The sequence below is a fragment of the Antennarius striatus genome, chromosome 4 (assembly GCF_040054535.1).
Source record: "Antennarius striatus isolate MH-2024 chromosome 4, ASM4005453v1, whole genome shotgun sequence".
Taxonomy (NCBI): domain Eukaryota; kingdom Metazoa; phylum Chordata; class Actinopteri; order Lophiiformes; family Antennariidae; genus Antennarius; species Antennarius striatus.
The window spans coordinates 11,415,637-11,434,588 of NC_090779.1; the positions used below are offsets into that span (position 1 = coordinate 11,415,637).

Consider the following 18,952-nt stretch of genomic DNA (forward strand, 5'->3'; position numbering starts at 1 on the left):
CACACTACACTAACAGACACATGCAGCATTAACAGGACTTATATACTAAACTACAACTAAAATATAAACAGTATAAAAGTGAATTAAAATATAAGCAGTATAAAATTAAAATATAAACAGTATAAAAATGCCTAGTATATTCACATTACTGCCAATCCAACGATAGTCCATCCATGTGAACTTGTCCTGGCCTGAAGGTTCACAGTCCCATATATCCAATCGACAAAATCACTCCTGAAGTTCCCCTTGTAGTATAAGGATGGACGTCTGCAGCAATCTTCCTCAAAAATCAGGGAGGTCTCCAATTTACTCTGACCACCTCCTCATCCTCCTCATTGAGGCTGTCAGGACTTGGAAGGACTTGCAAAAAATTGCTTCCCAAGCTAGTATTATACACATTTATTGCACAGAATCACTTTGAGTGACACATCTAAATCAACTACAATTACAGAGATGTCTACTCTTTCTGTCGCAGTCACCAAATGTGGCAGGCTGAGGCTAAAGTAAGCATTAGTATGTGAAAAATAACTCTGGTGAGAGACGCTTTTTTTTTTCACAGATTTGAAGGTGTTTCCTCTCACTAAAGCTAGCCACTAAAAATACATGACTTCCCAGATCTGCTGCACTAAATATAGCATGTTTTCTGGCAGTGCTGAGCCAGCTGGTTGTTTTGCTAGCTGGATGACTGGTTTGGATTTGTAAGAGCATGTCAAGCCTTCACATCCCTTCAGTCTCCCACACATTGCACTCAAATCTGTCCAAGGAATGTGGAGGAGACACCCATCAAGACATCATTCAAGGTTGGTTACCTGTACAAACGGTTCATGGTATCAATCAAGGGAGCACTTTCCTACGGAACACTGGAGAAACACATAACGATCTGTACACGTGAAATAAAGGACCTATACTGCATCATTGGGCCCTGGCGCTGGTAAGGTAAGCAAGCACCCAAAGAATGCTTCGTGTGGCACATTATTTCAAAAATTAACGTCATCGCCATCAGTGTCAGTATAATGGTGGCCTTGGTGTCAAGGTCTAGTCCTATACAGTTATCCCTCGTTACTCATTGTTAATGCGTTCCAGGACCACCCGTGAAAAACAAATACATTTCTGTCACTGCAATCATTCACACCCAAGGCCTGTACTACAATGAGGATATGTCATTGGTAGATAATTCAGTTTTAATCCTGGATTGTCAATCATGCAATTTTGGTTCAGGCCTTTGTCTGCTCAAGAGCAGGCTGTACCCATGGTAAAACATCAAAAATATATAAAAGCACCTCCAACTGACCCACCAGGTCTTGGGAAAATGGTACCAGCAAATCATGAGAGGAACATTTTATCATCGTTTTCTTTCTAGGCACATGAATTTAATAAAATACCAATTATTATGATACTAACCCAACTGGGCAGAATTGTAATACACCTATTGATTTATGATTTTTTTTTGGAACTGTCCTTTTTCACTTATGCAAAATACAGTCGTGCTACCTTCAGCAGATGTTGCCTGTGACTGCTCAATGAAAGACGAACTGGCAGCTCATATTTAAGCAACACTATTCATTGGGGAGACAACAGTTGCGTCCTGACCAATTAAACAAAAGTAAAAATGTACAAACAATGCGTCATGCTGGTACCTTGTACAGTCGTGACATTTGAACCATAAATTATAGTATCGGAAAACTGTATAATCAAACAGTGTCAAATTGAAGACTAGTTGGGATGACTACTTGCACAAACTAAGATATTCTTACCCAAGCAAGTGGAAAAGATACTGAGCTCCACCTATATGTGAAATAGTCTTCAAAGGTCAGTCATGTCACCAGTATGACTAACAATATCCATGGCTCTGGCTTATGCTAAATTAGCAATTTATGGCTTTGGATTAAAAATGTTTAAACTCAAAGACATTTGCAAAAGTGATGTAAAAGTGGTGATTAATATCTTAAAATTAATCAATCATCAATTATTAAGCGGTAAAGAACAAAAAGAGAAAACCACCCTGAGTGGAGGCAGGCAATTACAGACAATTGTGATGCAGCAAATAGAAAAAAAATAAGTAACCACAGGTGAATAAAAGTAAATTAAACAAAACATTTTTTTTAAAAAAAGATCAAGAAGGAAAAGGACACAGCAGTGACTTTGTAAAATCTTTCATGTCTGAACTTTTCTTGTGACTTTTTCCTCCTGTTTACTCTGTTTCATGGCCATATTTGTGTTCCATTCATATCGACTTAAGGCATATACATGTATAGTACATTTTGCGCTTTTGCAGATTTGTCAATGTTTGCGATTGGCCACATCCTGCAAACAAAGCCTCTTTCATGTGAGAGCACTCATAGTCACGTTGGCAAAACCAAGTTTGATAAGCACCGTTTTGTGATTGCTTGAGAAGACTATTTGTTAGTTTTAATGACGCCAGATACGGAAAATACATCCTGTCTATGTACAACTTACTAGTGTTTAAAACTGGGTGCTTTACAAACTGAAAGGGCCATTAGTCGATTAAGAAGCTGATAGCCAGTGGACTGTAAATACTAAAATTCTGTTTCAATTTAATTAGATTGTGTGTGTGTGTGTGTGTGTGTGTGTGTGTGTGTGTGTGTGTGTGTGTGTGTGTGTGTGTGTGTGTGTGTGTGTGTGTGTGTGTGTGTGTGTGTGTGTGTGTGTGTGTTTGCGTAGGTATTATATACATAGCTTACATTGCAGTCTCTGTATGTCTGACTGCACTTTCCTTGTCTCTTAGTTGACAGTGGCTGGGTGCTGGCACATGGAGACAGACTGCGGTGAAATGCGCATTCCGTTTCTCCAGTGCATCTCCTCTTCACATCACGATATACGCCTCAATGTCTGCCACCTCAGTGGAGTCTGACGTTCTGTTAAGTTTTATTAGCTACTTCAAATATGACATCTGGATTTAGGGTTTCCTTTTTCCTCTACTTAATTTTATTTTCACAGTGAGTTTCTTGAGGGTAAAGACAGTATCCTTTTTGTGAAGCTGCACTCGTTCTTTAAAAAGGACAAGCCGAGGGTTCAGCAAGGACAGTTGTGCCCAGAGTTAACGTGTTACGACAAAACACTGAGACTATTCTCTCCAGCTGGTGAGCCTGCGCTGAGACTTTGGGCTAGTCCTTTCAAGTGTAATGGTCTGATAAGATAACACAGTCCCAGATGGTATCGCAGTGAAACGCTTTTGTATTGATCCGCTATCTGTAGTACACAAGTCTTCATTTGACACAAAAGAAGCTTGTCACAGGCCTACCATTTCCTTAGAAATACGCAATCCTCATGGTTGTTTGACAATTTCCTCTCTTCTAATGGAGTTAAATGCTTGCAGCTTGCAGGTACTTCATGGACAGTTGAACAACACGGAAGAATAAAGGCACTTACTGTCCTGATACGGTCAATCACAAGAAATGTTTGCCAGCTTTAGATAATTTAATGTTGAACAGTGTGCCTGAATGTACTCAAGAACGGGATATATTACCTGAGGCCTGACTCAAACTAGAGGAGTTTTAAAATCCTAACCAATCAGATTGAATTGTAGATGTAATGAAGATCTCCAAACATTTTCTCTTGAAGTGATTTCATTAGGAGGCTTACATCAGACGGAGCACCGAGTGTACTATCCCACTATCCCACATGATCTCACGTTGTCGTAACAATCGGCCGACTTTGCAGTGAGAAAAAAAAAAATCAAAACTAGACAAACATCTGTGGTAAGGAAATGTTAGAAAAACCACAAGCACCACAAGCTGTCTATCATTCAGTGAGAGCTGGAAGCGTAATTTTGAAAGGTTAATATCTCTAAACAAGAGTATGCCAGTTTATGCTTCCTATGCCTTGGCAGCAATGTCAGGTTCTCCAGGTTGTCTCTCATTGGTTAACGTGATCTGACATAATAACTGAAATCTAAAGTCTCCAATATCAAACATTTGAAAATTTGGACATTATTAAGGCAGCCTTGACTGTCCATGAGGTGATTGGGATTGGATCTAAGTAAAACCACAACATCTCTGGCATGAACTTTGGGATTGATTCAAGTTGTAGAAAACTTTTCATGTACGATTTTTGAAAGATGGGATTCACGGTGCACACAGTTCCTTGTTGGAGATGAAAAAAAGGGTGTGGGTTACTAAAAAGCACTCGTTAAACAAAAATCTATTACAGTGCATTAAACACTGAATTCACAATAGCATGTGCTCATCTGTAACTGTGAATCAGCAACACCAAATATGGCAGCTGCACAAAGCCTGCTCAGTGGAGTGTAAAAAACGTCACTGTTTACAAGTCTCAAAATGGAGGTTATGTCACCTCCAGTAAGTTTCACCCACAGCCTCAGCAGAGACACAGCTTCACAGTTTCAGCCTATGTTTTGGTGTTAATCAAATCTTACCATGACGCAAGTCTCCCATTCACTTCTGGTCTCAAATACAAGCAATGCAGTCATGATACAGAGTGTGTGGAAACTATAGGAAACAGACTACAGTCTCCTATCTAATCTCCACCATATTTAGTTTAAGGACTGGGTTTCTGTACCAGTGTCAACTTCGGAGAGCTGGACTCAAGAGAAAGGGGTTGAGTTATAGGGGACCAAAACATCAAAGGTCAAAGGCTAGAAGCCAGAGATTGAGGAAACTATGAAAAAAGCCGTGGTTGGCCTTTCTGTGTAGAGAGGAGGGCAGCCCATGTGGATGGAGCAGGACAGCTGATGGCCTGCATACAGTCCCCTGCCCACCCTTCCTATTGGCTGCCAGTGACATCATGGCTCTATCACCATATTTCACCTCCTCTTTTCGGGGTGGGTGGAGAGTTCAGTTATTCCTCCCCTCGTCTATTTCTTTACACTCAACCGGGCTGCTTCGTGTTCTCTCGATCTCCATCACGCACGCACGATCGCACACACACACACACACACACACACACACACACACACACACACATACACATACACACACACACACACATACACACACACACACACATACACACACACACACACACACACACACACACACACACACACACACATGCTTTATTTACCCCTTTTAGGGACCTCAACAACTTACATGACCACTTTGGTCGGGAGGAAAAGAAAGAAGGAAGGAATGAGCAAGACAACAGGAGAACAAAAGAACTGCCAAACGCACACACACACGTGCACATACACACACACATACAAACAAACTGCACATGGGCTATGCTGTTTTTCACTCTTCCCAACCCAAGAAATCTTTTCTTAATCAACACAAGCCAAGTGAGGAGTTCACTGATGCTCTTCCTGATGTTATTGTGAAAGATCTGACATTTTCACCAACATTTATACAGTATGTTGTGTATAAAAGATGTGAAAACAGACATGGAGCAGAGGTACAGTCTGTGGAGTTTTTGTTTTTTTAAACTTTTTTGTCCACAGTCTTGATTTGATCTAATGTCCTGCTACTTCTGTTTTCAAACTTACTCTCATATTCTCATTCATTACCAGATGTGTGATACATTACCATATAGTGCAGCTAAGATGGTGACTGGACAAGATACTGTAGTTCTCACTTGACATTCTATAAAAAATCTAACATACATCATAACAAGCATTTTTGCAAAATTAGAACTATCTTTAATATCATATTCCCAGAATATTTAAAATCTCATGAGGCGCCCCAGGCTTTCTAAATTTGAGAAGAACAATTAAGGATAATGAAATTTTCTGGCAACCTCCCCTTGACACAATCAGATGTAGAGCTCACTCCAGGATCACAGCTGTTTATGAGAGATTAGCTCTTAGTCGGATTAAGGAGGAGTCAGTGTATTGAGGAGAGGTGAAATGTCATCGGAGCACCACAGGAGGTGCTAAGGATGGGACAGAGAGGTTTGATGCAGATGGAGAAGAATGTGCTCCACGTGGAGTCTACAAAGACTGCATCACCACCCGGTCCGGTAAGGCACGGCTCACAGATTTAAACTCCCTTCCATCCAGTTTGTCTCGCTCTGAAGACAAAGAAGCTGCAGCCTCATTACTGAAAGACTGTGAGCATTTAAAATGTTTAAAAGACAACACAGAGGGTGGAGAGGACAGCTGCCGGCAAAAAGGAAGGGAAATGGGCAGAGAAAACAAGTCTGCCTCCAACCACAGGAAGTGCTGAGCCCCCACCGTATCAAATATAAGAAATGATTGAAAGAAAAAAAAAAAAACCCACGCTTTCTCCCCTAAACAAACAAAAGCCTCCATTGTGAAACGCTGTGGCATGCCGAGAGTCAGGAGAGACATAAAGACGCAAGAAAAAAGAAGGCCACATTCCCTCTCCTCTCCCTCTTTCCTCTCAAGGCCACGGACAACTTTCTTCTTTAGTGAGGAAATGGGGGTGGAAGCCACCCACTTTTGTAACCCCCCCCACCACCACAAAAAAAATCTGGAAAACTATGCTTTTGTCTTTTGGTCGTTTAGGGTCAAACAACAACAACTCTCCCGAAAAGACTGCAACGGAATCAGAGCACCAACAGGGGGCCTGAGAGTGAGAGAAACCACACTGCACTGCAGATACGCTATAGAAATCACCAGAGAATGTAAACACTTTGTGTGGGGACCTTTTTTTTTTTTTCCTTGAGAAAAATCCACAATACCTCACCTACAAATAGAGAGGCTCTTCTTCCTCATTTATCCAACCAGAAAATACACAATAAACATGATCAAAATACAGCACAACAATCCCCCACCTTATCGCAGCCTGATCTCACTCATAAACTCATAAACTCAGAGTTATTATCATTCCTCGGGCTCATCTCCATTCAGCCGGAAGGTTTCCTGAGATGGATCAGTCCACAGCTGTTTAATGCCATTTACAAGTGTTCACTCTGACTTCAATGTGGGAACCTGCAGAACGAGAATGACGCATTAACTGCATGCTGCTCGCTCAGGAACAGCTCGTTTGTTATCTGAGAACAATGGTATCCATTATATCATAAATGTCTTATTAGCTCTTATTGGTCTGAAACTGCATATCACAAAGCGTAACAAATGATAGGCCTCAGGTTGTATTTACTCCTCTACAGCAGCACTACTGCGGTTCTGGAACTGCTTCAGAAATGTACACGTGGACACTTGTTATTCTAGTATTTAAACACATCAAAAATGAAGATGTTAACATGGTTTTGCTCAATTTAATGTCTTTATGCATTCTCCGAACTACCTGTCTAGTTAAATACTGACCGAGCCTCAATGTGTTCTGAGTTACACAGTATCTGGTTTTTACTTCTCAAAAACAAGGCCATAAAAAGTGGCCAATGGGAGAGAAGGATCCACCTGCTAGTTCACTGATTTCCTCCAGAATGCATTTAGACAAACATGAATGTGCACACACTCACATTCTTTCGAACAGCCGGCGCTCAGCCTGCTGGCTACACACGGCCAGGGGACGGATAGCTGGCTGCGAGAGGGAATGGGAGCACGCTGCTAAATCAATGAGCCATCAATCTCTCACGCACACACACACACGCACACACACACACACACACACACACACACACACACACACACACACACACACACACACACACACACACACACACACACACACACACACACACACACACACACACACACACACACACACACACACACACACACACACACACACACACACAGCAAGCCGAAGCAAACACAGGAAACAGGAGATCATATCCTTTAGCTACCACTTAAAAGAAAGCCATCAAAGTACTGGCTCTGGGCCTTTTTCCATGGCCAAATTTCTAAGCACAGCTTTGTCTTGTGGTGGTTTGATTAGAGCTACTGTTGCTTTGCCCTGGCCCCTCTCAAAAGAGTGTGTGTGTGTGTGTGTGTGTGTGTGTGTGTGTGTGTGTGTGTGTGTGTGTGTGTGTGTGTGTGTGTGTGTGTGTGTGTGTGTGTGTGTGTGTGTGTGTGTGTGTGTGTGTGTGTGTGTGTGTGTGTGTGTGTGTGTGTGTGTGTGTGTGTGTGTGTGTGTGTGTGTGTGTGTGTGTGTTTTACTGCCGCACCACAACAGCTATCAGCTATCCTAACTGGTCCACTGCTGTGGGGCCTCACTGTACTCTCTAGAGCTCTCAGACAGTCCAGGGTTGTGAAAGGCTGCCAAGGAGGCGGACTCAATCATAGACTGTAGTCGCACGTCTGTTGTCTATTTGGTTCCGGAAGGAAGAATTGGGAGAGGGAACACGCAGAGCAGGAGTCCAACCAGAGATTTTTTCGTCATTATTAGGATAGCTGATGATTCTTTTGTAATGCTGTAATTCACAGATCAACATTTTAAAAAGATTTCTTTAAGGTTTTGAGGAATGCATTCATTAATTATAAAACACAATAAATCTGTCTCCATTTGAACCTATTAGTCTATATGCATGCATAAGACTAAAATGAATCATGTCTTTTAAAGGTTCAATGTAACAGACCTGTGAAAGGTTATTTCAAAAACACCTTCAGAGAATTTAGTAAGGTTTGATGTCACTTCATTAGTACTAACTTAAATTTTATTTTGTTTATTCACCAAGCATGAACAACTCAGGATTCTGTTCCACAGAAGGATTCCACTGAGGAATTGCAAACATCTATTATTCTACTATTATTATACTGACAAAGACTGAGGGAAACACTTTGATCCAATGTGTCTCCTTCTTCTTGTAGAAAGTACCATATGTGTTTATCACTATGTAAGCCAAACCCAGAGTTCATCAGCATACAAACATGAATCTTGCTGTAGGTATACGTATTTTTTATAAAGCAGAAAACTTTTATGAACAGTTGCATGAATTGAAAGTTCTTCGATTAGAAAACGCACAACATTAGTATTTGGTTGTTGTGTGCAGAATGTTTTGTTGAAAATTACTTTAGAGATTATTATTATTACTTGACAACTGCACAAGAAAATCTATCTCTTAAATGAAAAACTGATGAATTGTTTTCAATGCTACAGTAGAGTCAGCAGACAGCCCACTGGATCAAAGAAACATTCCACTTTTCTTCCCAACCCTTTTCCGCCTGCAGGATCACATTCCTGCGACATGTAGGCGGCACCACGAGCACCTGAAGCATGTCATTACGGCATCGCCTGTCCTCCAGGGGCGACAAACACAGCATCGCTGAGCGATAGCAAGTCCAGCTCCTCCTTTTAGTGTGTGTGTGTGTGTGTGTGTGTGTGTGTGTGTGTGTGTGTGTGTGTGTGTGCAGCCAGCGTCACAGGCAGGTTCAGCAGAATGAATGTACACAGTGAGGAGTAAACAACACCAGAGGACGTCCTGGTGTCCCTGAGCCACAGCGGCAGCATGTCCTCCTGTCTGCACTGTCACTCCATGTCAGCTCTCATTACCTACAGCGCTGCACGACCCTTGCTGACTGACTAACTGACTGACTGACTGACTGACTGGCAGGTCAGCTAATGGGACCTGCTACAAAGTGCTGTATGGATGACAGTAGGGAGGTGGGATCACCATTACAGCACAGAGGTTTGCACGATCCATGACCTATCCCAAAAAGAGTGACAGCCTCTTATAAATATTAGTAGTAACTTACTAATGATAATACATAAGAAAGCGGGGGGCACGGTGGCGCAATGGTTAGCGCTGCCACCTCACAACACGGCGGACCCGGGTTCGAGTCCTGCTCTGTGCGGAGTTCGCCGTGTCAGCGTGGGTTCTTTCCGAATTCTCCGGCTTCCTCCCACCTCCAAAAGCATGCGCTTCAGGTTGATAGGCCATTCCAAATTGCCCGTAGGAAATTAGTGTGTGTGTGCATGGTTGTATGTCTTTGTGTGTGGCTCCGCGGTGCACTGGCGTCGTGCCCGGAGTGTCCCCCGCCTCACGCCCTATGCCGCCGAGATAGGCTCTGGCTCTCTTTGACCCGCTGCGGCGGATACAGCGGTGGCAATCTGAAGATGACTGACTGACATAAGAAAGCAGATATCTGTCTTGTTTCTCATTGTGTCACGTATCTCAAAACCAATTTTCACAGAGCGCAAGTTAAACCAAATTTTCAGCACCCCTGTGCCAGGGGAAATACAAACGAAAATGGGAAGTCTGCTGTAACATTCAACCCTTTTCCCTTGGCACAAGTACCACACACACTTGTACTCGCAGTAAATTACTGTACATGGGCATCCATATAATAGACTGCCTCAGAGTAGGAGAGAAATCTCCATGAATACAAAAAATGTTACAGGTGCTCAAAAAGTACCTGCACTGGCTGGGACGCAATTTTTGAGGATTTTCTGAAGTTTATAAGCTTTAAGTCCCCCAACAGGAAGAATGATATCCACTTTCAATCATACAATGAGGTCTGCCTGTTTCTCCTGATCCTGACGACTGCTAAGCGAGCATCGTCAGGCGGAAGCAGGGCCCGAATCGGGCCTTTGTTCCAGATGGCAGTGTCTCAGCAGAGGCATGAACACAACACAAACACATCGAGTCTGTGAAGAGCCGTGAGTGTATGTGTGTGGGCCCACCCCAGGCTCCTCCTCAGCCACTCACATACAAACACACACACGTAACCAACTCCACCACAAGCGCCTTTGGGCCGCGTCTCACACACACACACACACACACACACACACACAGACACACACACATTAACCCGCCTCCCACTCTCTCTCTCCTCCCTTATTCCTCTTTGCCTCTTGCTCTCTCCTTCCACCCTCATTCATAAAATGGCCGCTTCACAACTCCAGCTGGTGGCACACAATTTAAGGATGAGTGTGGGGGGGGGGGCTTGTTTGTTCTATTGTTCCCCCTCCCGTCCATATCTTCACGCATCCTCCTGTCTTTCTCACCATTATCGTCCAGACCTCATCAGAGTTAACATTTGTCTCTGCTTGGTTCTCCCCGCATATGCCAGCTTTCCTTAACCTTGTCCCCCCCCCCACCTCACTCTTCCCACCCCTCCAAAACAAACCTGATACCCTCATGACTTGGGAGGGGGAACTGAAGCTATGCATCTGGTTGGGGAAAGCAGGCACAGAGCAGAGCGGGGGCAGGATCAGGAGCCAGTGGCTCCTCCTCAGAGGCCAGGAAGAGGGGAATGGGGACAGTCTCAAGTTCCATCCCCGTAACACATCCTCCGTGTTTCTGCATTTTCACCACATCACACACACATACACGGACGCGTGCGTGTGTTCAAAGCAACCTGAGATTCGCTGCAACAGAGTTGGGTTTTACCGTCACTCTTTGGAGTCCAGAACTAGCAGGAGATTGTCCGTTTTACAAAGTGAAGTTTATGAAGGATGAACAACTGAGATAAAAGAGTGACAAAAGGAGCTGCAGAGAAAATTCCATTTCGACCTGCCATTGAGTTTGATAAGATGATCCGTTAGACAGTGACCGCACACTGGGCTTTGCTTCGGCAGAGGAAACAAAGAGTCCAGAACCTGAACCATTCACACAAGACTGCAGGGGAAGTGTGTGTGTGTGTTGTGTGTGGGGGTGTGCGTGTGTGTCTGTACGTGTGGAGGAAGTGAGTGAACAAGTGCATGAGCACTAATGCATCTGTTCTCCCGTCTCTACCACTGCAGTATCTTCTGCTGTAAGCACACATATTAAAACTCACTCAAGCAAATGCCTGGCACCCCCTCCATCACTCCTTTCTCTCCTCCTCCCCCCATCTCCGCTGCTGCAGCCTCGAGCAGACAAGAAAGGAAGGAAGGAAGGAAGGAAGGAAGGAAGGACAGATGGATGAAAGGAACGAAGGATCGTGGGTCCACTGTGAAGCTGAACAGACCCGCATCTTGCTGGAAAGAGTTTTAATTTGGGAGGGTGGGGCTGGATCACAACTTCTGTGGTAGAAAACGCATGTGTCACACACAAAGAACCATGTGTTTCATGAATGGTATCCACACACACACAAACACAAATAGCAGACGCGAGCTGTTTTTGCACAGCCTGTTTAAACTTATATCATGTGCTTTTAAATGCATGGCGGGGTTTGTGTTATTATGCACCTGTGATGACATCAGAGGTGGCAACAGAAGAACCAGACATCCGTAAGAAGGTGTTAGCCACAAATTCAAAAAAAAAATCAACCAAAAAAAAATCTCATGGCGTTGGAAAAACAACACAGGGCAGAGGATCCCCCCCATGTGTCTTGTGACAGTGAAGGTAAACGACATCCTGGATGACGAACATGAACAGTGTGTGCTCCCGGCTGCTGGCAGATCTCCAAAAATCAGAAGTCTCATGTTTCTACGTATGTCACACATCCAAATACCGACTCTCAGCATAATAACATAACACAGTCTTTTGACTAGCAGGGGAACTTTTACTGCACTTTGCATCTCATAAAAACATATTTAGTTGTACAGCTAGAACCAGGATGCTGATATTTCTCCTCGTCAGCCCACAGCCTTCAGCCCACCCACCACCCATGCTCATGCTTGTCTGCATTTCAATTCTGGCCCCCATACCACTCAAACTTTCCACAGATGGGCACCAAGCGGCGTGGACGTTCACTGGGCATTCAGTGTTAATGCGTCAATAGCACACACACATCACAGGGAGCGGAGGATCGGAGGGTGGAAATTTTTGGGATGCAGCAGTGGGGTTAAGTGTAGCGGGAAGGCAGCGTCATACAAAATACGTACATCACACACCGTATCTGAGCTAGCAGCGCATGAGAGGGACAGTAGCAAACAAATAGCTGTGCTGCATAGTGTGGTTATGGCTGCCTGGCTATTTATATGTTTCCCTCCTTCAAGAGGAGGAAGCCGCTCCTATTGGATCCAGATGTGAGGAGAAGGACAGACAGCAGCCCCGTCTGAAAGGTGGCAGCAGGGACCAGGTGGAGGTCGCGCTGCTGCAAAGCTACTGTGCCGTCATTTGGGAGGCCGAATAAAAGAACTGTGATGAAAAGAATATGTTTCTAGAACTATCTCGGCACATGAATATTTCATCGACCCTATTGGAGCCCTGCAGGTGAATCACGGGCCAATGTCGTCAAGGTTGAAGAAGTTCTCTTGACTAAACCAAGATTGCAACCGCGTCAGAGGTTTGACTAAATCACACAGCTCTCAAGCAGCCAGCTGATATAACTTAACACTGCCCCCTTCCTCCCTGTTCTTAAACCATGGTACTTGAATGACAATGACTGCTTGTGAGACGGGGCTAAATGTATCCTGACCCCTGAAGATAGATTGCCAGTAGCCAGTCCCTGAAGGGCCACCAACTCATAGAGCAGATCCACAGAGGCGTCATCAATCCAAGCTTAGCTCCTGCAGAGGTAGAGGTGGAGACTACGTGAGAGAAGACAAAGAGGAGAGCTTCTGTACGTTCCGTCAAAATGTGTTTTAATGAGGGAGGAGCTTGTCTGACAGTCCATCATTTCACAGCTCCTTTTTTTTGTAGAATCACTGCATTTTGAGCGTCTGTCTGATCAGTTAGAGTTAACAGGAGAGGCTGAAGACAGCTGTTAATCTCCTCACATCTCGCTCATCGTCCCTCACGCTTCTACTGTGAGTAGATACGGATAGGGCAGAGTATTCTCAGAAATGACCCTTGATCTGCCGTTGTATCAAAATGCCTGGAAGGAGATAATTCATGCAAGTGCAGGGATGTTTGCAGCTGTGGGACACGAGATCTGAACAGGAACCATTGTGGACTGCACTATTAGGCAGCCACACAAACTGCAGGCCATTGGGGCTGCTGATATGGATCGAGTTCGAATGCCGACATCAGCCCCCTTGCATGACGTCAACACATGTGTTCTACGACAAGGCGCCTCAATGAGCTGGTTTCACACAGAGGGAGGACAATCCGGATGTCACAGCTGTTTGCCATTCCAAAAAACAGAACTTGAGAATAGCTTTGATCAGAGAAAGTAAAATAAAACACCAACATTTCACAGTGAGCATCACTGTCAGAATAGAGGTATAATTATGTGTCTGCTCTCAAACGACTCTGAGGCATTTCTTGTGCCCACAGGAGGGCCAGTGTTCAAATAAAATAGTACTGTCTTGTTGACCAGTGGCTCCTGGCTTGTATTTAAAGAGAAGTGATACAGATGGCAATAAAAGTAAATAATTGCTCTCGTCAGAAGAATAACAGTGTCGATTGGAAAAACAGGTTTCCTGGAATAAAATCAGGCTTTTTTGTAAGTTAATATTCTCCTCTCTGCCTCCTGTGTAATAAAATGTTGTGTTCTGTTTTCTTTGTCCAGTGCAGGCCAACAAAGATACAGCTGATACTGAATTTGATTAGTTAATAATAAATGACATCTTGATGCTGAATGATTGTGTTTTGGGCTGTGCTGTTCCTCAGATGATTGTGTCAAAAATAAAAACAAAATTTTGAAAAAAATTGATGTGGAAATTAAATCTCACAAGCACAGTCACATAAAATAGCACCAATTAATCCCCATGTTGCCCTCGCGCCCTCCTGGTAACCATTTTACTGGCTCCGCCCACCCAGGCCACCAGCCATGATCCAGCATTCCTGAAGCCTACGTGCTACACGACACAGCTCTGCACACTCAGAGGGCCAGGGTGACGGGGGCCCCTGCCCTGCACACACCCCATCACACTCACAACGCACACACACACCAGCACGAGAAGGAAAACCTAAAGGCGACCTGATTTCTTTATGTTGCTTTCCTGTGTCACGGACAGGCTTCAGACTACCGGACTAGTAAACATCCAGTCCCACCTGGTGTCTCAGCCATGATGCTATCAAAACAGCTTTGAACTCTGGGTTGTTGACCAGTACAAAGATCCTAATGAGCTTCAGTCAGGGCCCAGACTTCCCACTGCTCTCTTAAGCCTGTTTGACCAGCTGTCTGTCTGCCTAAAGACAGACTAGAGGGCACACACACCCACACAATCGAAGGGAGGGAGCGCCGAATGCACTCAAACGCGGGTCACCCATCCCATCTGCTGCACCAACCGCCAAAATCAAATCACAACAATGTCTAACGTGTGCTTGGATTTCCTCATTAAAACCTCAAGGGATCAGAGCATCAACATTCACGTGTGCTGCACATTGAGTGTCTGTTGTTGTTTGTTATTTTCTTCTTACTTTTGTGTTATATTCCACTGATGTGGGCTACTTTTAACTGATTTTTTTTTTAAAATGTGTTACACATGTTGGTCTGTTATGATTTTAACATCTTAAAACCATACTCTTTTTTTTCCAATTTTTCATATTTTGGAGGCAGTGTGTTGCAGCTCCCTAAATAAATCAAATTAAAACCAGAAACAAGCATGCTTTAAATAATGCACGTAACTCTCAGTGGTTCATAAAGTGTGTTACCACACAGTAGCACTGAGTTGTGATGGTCTACAGGTTTGCATCAGCAAGCAAATGTGGGTGCATCAAAGTCCACATGTGTGTGTTTCTGTCTCAGACCCACAGTCTCTCACTCTTGTCGTCCAAAGTTTGCAAGGAACAGGTTTTGCATCGGCGGAGAGTTTTCTGGACTTACAGTCAGCATGCAACAGGCCTGCTCTCCCTCATGTCACAGCCTACATTTCCTCCAGACAGTGCTGTGAGATGAATGGCTGCAGTAATTGTCTTTGATAGCTCAGGGATCTGCCTCGTTCAAAGGAGGAAACAGTGTACGCTGGTCAGGGTCATTTTGTACGACTGCCTAAGTGATTGTGCCCGAGTGTGAATGTGCCAGCACACACATTTACACACACAACTACAAAGTTCGGTCCATATTTGATTGGTGATTCATCCCTGAGCTTTATCAGCTCTATCCTCATAATGAAGCTCATAATGAAACATGACAGTAGGCTTTTAACCCCACTTTGTTGGATGTGATCACAGGCACATTTGGTCTCGTCTCTCTTCAGAGGTGATCAACCACAACTCGATCTGGAGCTTTAGTATGTTACCTCTCCCTCAGTAAGAGAAAGAGAGCCCACAGGACTCAGACCTGTTTCTTCATTTCACCAAATAGACTCTGCTGTACTCTTTACTGTTAAGTCCCTTTTGCCTGATATTTTCAAGAATTTTTCAGCCACAGGTGTCTAGTTATGATGGAGGGCCAGAATTTTCTGTCAACCAAAGCATCACAAGGAGACACTGTGGGAGGGCTTCACAGGCCAGAATTGCCTGCATGAGTTGTTGTGCAGCAAATCTGTGTCATCTTGACACCTGTCTCCAGAGGATACCTAACACAATTACAGATTTAAACAGGGGAAATGGTTTCAAGACATCCATCCCACTTTTCCTTGGATCTCAACAAGAAGAGAAAATCTTCTCAGCCCTACAGGGAATTTAAAAGATTTAACAATCTCAACATTTGTGGTAGTTTTTGGAATTCAACGCAATAAAGCTGTTTTTGACCTGGAAGTAGATCAAAATTCCAGGCCATTAATCAAATACTGTGATGAAACAAACAAAATATTTAAAGTTGGAGTGTGTGTGACATGAGAGAGACAAATTTACCATGAGAGTAAAGATGGGTCACCTACCAATGATCTCGAGAGATGCAAAGTAGCGTAGCAGCAGACGTCGTTGTGGCATCACATTCAGAGAACACGATCATATATCTCTGGGATTAGTTAGGGAATGTTGGTGGCCAAGCCAAGAGCAACAACAACAATTCAGCCAGACTATTCCCAGTGCACAAAGTCATAAAGACACCATCAACAGTCCATATAGCACTAAGCCCACACACACTGTGGCTGATGTGCTGTACTGGAGCCAGTCCACATTCTAACTATGACTATAAGAAAAGACAACATTTCATTTAAGTGACACCATTGAATGTGCTGTGTTGTGTGCAAACCTAAAATAAACATCTACAATACAGCTCATAATACTACCTGAATAGAAATAGTATATGTGTCATACCTAATCACTCCTAAGAGGAATAAGAAGCAGTGGATTTTTCTAAAAATACCCCGATTTGCTGGGGTCTTAGAGGCTAAATACTGCATTCTGGAGAAGCTGAGCTGAGTACAAGTGACGTTTCAGTAGATCATTTACCATCATGCATTGTTTATTTCAGCTGCGTCATCTTGATTGCCTTAGGTAACCCGGAAAAAGCATTGCTGAGGAATATGAGGTTAAAGTGGAAACAGGTTTGGTTGGGAAAGAAAGCAGTTTTGCCACTGATTCATTTTCTGGTCTGGTCTGTGTCACTAAATGCTGGACAGTTACTATTACAAAACATCACAACTCTGTAAAAAAAAAAACTCAACATAATAGTTCTCTACATTTTCCACTTCCACTAAAAATCACCTGAGTCACACAGTTCCATGCGGAGTAAATGTGTTTATCAGGTTGATGAATGGGGCAGCAGTTAAAGAATGGCGATTCAGCCACATGCATGGACAAACTATGAGACATTGTATTGACAATTGAAGTTCTAAGAGGACAGGGGTTATGTCCTCCTTTCATAACAGTGGGAATAAGGTGTACTGACACTGAAAACAGTTGTCTTTTATGAAATCCCCATCAAAATCTTTTCCTAGAAGACCTTAGATCAGGTTTTCCCACTCAGCAGCTGTCAGGATGAAGAAGAGGATGAAGAACAAAATCAAGAAGAAGCAGGACAAGTGAAAAAAGCATATAAGGGTGAAAGAAAGGGGAAGGGAGGTGGTGACATAGTGCTATCTGATTTTAGCATAGTTAGTCTAGAGTTTCTCAGGCAAAGCAAATAATGAGGAAACAATGGCCATTCTTCCACTTGTCCCAGTGAGGGTCAGTCTGGAACAAGAACAACCCCCGACATGCTGTGGCCCACAAACAAATTTAAAGCAAATGACTGTGTTCCACAAGCTTTAAATGAGGCGTGTACAGGGCATCAGGAGCAACAAGCAATTTTCTAAGGCAGACATGACATCACCCAGAGAATAATAAAAATACTGTCTCAATATGCAAGATGCAGCAGGCCTGCGTCAATCCCTTCATTTAAGTGTCTCCACACTGCTTGACCATTCCGGTGTGGCCCATTCGTCATTACAATTGTATCTCCTCTCCTTATCTTTTCATAGACACAGGAATCTTTAGAATGCAACAAGAATGCCAGCAAGGAGACTAGCCACACAGCTGAACTTAAGTCACCCTGGCTGAGTTTTAATGGATGTTGTTACTGTTTTTACAGGAGTAGAACACACATGTGGTGACCATTGATTAATTCTTTTAGGGGGATGCAAAGCTCTTCAAAACCTGCAGGACTAAATGGACTACTGTACATGGTGACTAAATGCTGATGTTAATATTCCAATATCCAAGACAATGGACAAAAGACAGAGGAAAGGAGGATTCACAGTGAGACTATGTGTCTCTGATTAGACAGAAATGCTGTACCTAGGCCAACAAGTACAGTATTCATCTTAAATATAAATCCCACATATCAGTAATAGTTTTGTAAGGAAAACATCTAATTTTGTGAGCAGCAAACAGGAGTAGGAATGACAGTAACATATGAGTAAAGGACGAGTCAGGACGAGTCAGCACTGGACATGAGTCAAACATTACATCACTAAACTTAAAAAAAAAAAAAAATCACCGCCAGTAAGTGTTGGAGAGTCCAGGATGCATCCTGTCAAAAATCTGAATCAATCAACCAGGAAGTAACTGCTGGTTAACTGGACGATTGTAGTCTCTCGTCTGACCTGCGCTACTCAACCAGGAATTAAAAGCATTTAAAGAAAAAATTACAAACTGCTAAGATCGTAATACAAGTAAATATCTTTGTTTCATAATCGTTTTGCATTATGTAATCAATTTCTTTCAACAGATAGACAGATAGGATACACACACACACATTCATATACATACGCAGAAAAATAAAACTTTATTTATCCCATAAGATGTTCATATTTAATGTGTTTCAGTAGATTTTATCCTCCAGATGGAGGAGGCGACATCCACCTGATCCATATTGATGAACAGCACATTTTCTTCAATGAATTTAATGCAGCACTAAACTTTGAAAAAAAACCCAATCAGCAGATTTATGGTGCCTCAGGGTGAGGTCACAAACAGACAGAAAGAG

At 43.3% G+C, this 18,952-nt stretch overlaps 1 protein-coding gene across 2 annotated transcripts in view; it reads right to left on the reverse strand.

Annotated features, from left to right (window-relative positions):
* The window catches only part of igf1ra (insulin-like growth factor 1a receptor), a 79,228-nt gene that overhangs the window by 34,495 nt on the left and 25,781 nt on the right, over positions 1-18,952 (reverse strand). Inside the window, exon 1 of one of the 2 annotated variants that reach the window (XM_068312030.1) lies at positions 145-252. The exons of the other annotated variant lie outside the window; for it this stretch is intronic. The gene's annotated coding sequence lies outside the window, so the exon portion shown is untranslated. Of the gene's footprint in view, positions 1-144; positions 253-18,952 lie in introns of those variants that run through there. 2 annotated transcript variants of the gene reach the window in all.